Source organism: Halichoerus grypus, chromosome 14 (genome assembly GCF_964656455.1).
Source record: "Halichoerus grypus chromosome 14, mHalGry1.hap1.1, whole genome shotgun sequence".
In the NCBI taxonomy this organism is placed as follows: Eukaryota; Metazoa; Chordata; class Mammalia; order Carnivora; family Phocidae; genus Halichoerus; species Halichoerus grypus.
Genome location: NC_135725.1, coordinates 34,819,070 through 34,820,763, shown reverse-complemented (window position 1 = coordinate 34,820,763; position 1,694 = coordinate 34,819,070). Strand labels below are relative to the sequence as shown.

General features: G+C 29.2%; 1 pseudogene; it reads right to left on the bottom strand.

The window, feature by feature from the left end:
- Positions 1 to 1,375: 1,375 nt before the first annotated feature.
- Positions 1,376 to 1,485, bottom strand: LOC144380173 (U6 spliceosomal RNA; annotated as a pseudogene).
- Between the last annotated feature and the right edge of the window lie 209 nt (positions 1,486 to 1,694).

The following is a 1,694-nucleotide window of genomic DNA, read 5'->3' as shown; positions in this document are numbered from 1 at the left end:
AAACAATTTAAATAAATAATGAAGTACAGAGTATTGAATAAAATCAAGTATACCATTATGCAAACATAAAAGACTGAATTCTCCCAATAAAGATCAAAGAATATTAGACTGGAGTAAAAAGCAAATTCAAGCTATTTATTATTTAAATAAAAAATTATTTAATAAGAAACACAGTTAAAGTGAATAGCTAAGTATGGAAATAAAGAGATAGACATATGACTAGGCAAATATAAATAAAAACAAAGCAGGAAGGGCAATATCAGACTGAGATTAGCTTTAAAATTAAAATCCCTATATAGCAAAAAGATATTACATAATAATAAAAGGTATGATTTATGAAGCAGGAAAAACAATCATAACCCTGTAGATATCAAACAACACAAAAGTTAAAGAAATAAAGCAAAAACTAATGGTGATTCAAGAGAACTCAGTAAAAAATAAAAAATATGGCATATTTTCACATATTTTTTAGAATCAGGCAGATCAAGTAGACAAAATATTAAGAAGGACATAGAGAAATTTAATAATAATTAAATAATAATAATTTGATTAACTTCATTTAATTGGTGTGTTGAATCTCATATTTAGGGAAAAGAGAATATTTTGTTACATTCAATAGAAAAATTTGTAAAAATGAAATACATATTTGGATACAAATAAGACTTCAATAAATTTTTTTTCTTTTTAAATTTTTATTTAAATTCTAGTTAGTTAACATATAGTGTAATATTGGTTTCAGGAGTAGAATTTACTGATTCATTAGTTATATTTAACACCCAGTGCTCAACGCAAGTGCCATCCTTAATACCCATCACCCATTTAGCCCATCCCCTGACCGCCTCTCTTCCATCAACCCTCAGTTTGTTCTCTATCATTAAGAGTCTCTTATGGTTTGTTTCCCTCTTTTTTTTCCCCTTCTCATATGGTAATCTATTTTATTTCTTAAGGTATTTATCTTTCTCTGACTGACTTATTTCGCTTAGCATAATACACTCTAGCTCTATATGATTGCAAATGGCAAGATTTCACTCCTTTTGATGGCTGAGGATATTCCATTATATATATATACCACCTCTTCTTTATCCATTCATCAGTCAGAGACATTTGTACTCTTTCTGTAGTTTGGCTATTATTGATAATGCTGCTATAAACATTGGGGTACATGTACCCCTTCGAATCTGCATTTTTGTATCCTTTGGGTAAAGACCTAATAGCGCAATTGCTGGATTGTAGGGTAGTTCTATTTTTTACTTTTTCAGGAACCTCCATACTGTTTTCCACAGTGGCTGCACCAGTTTGCATTCCCACCAAAAGTGCAAGAGAGTTCCCCTTTCTCTGCAACCTCACCATTACTTGTTGTTTCTCATGTTGTTAAAAAAATACAGAACACTGCACAATTTTGACTGTCATCTTTGTGCATTTTTTGGGGTCATACTAATCTTTTCTTTCTCATTACAATTTTAGTATACGTCCTACCAAGTGAGCATTCAATAAAATTTTTTATCATAATTGCCATACTCTGAAAATCATCTGATAGAAGAAGAAAAAAATGTAATGGTAAAACATTATCCTCTTTGAAATAATTAATGACTTTCGTATATAACCTTTGGCTTAAATAGGAAGTAAAACTAAAATTTCATTATATCTGGAAAGAATGAAAAAGAAAACACTTTATGTTTTTTAATTTTTTTAAA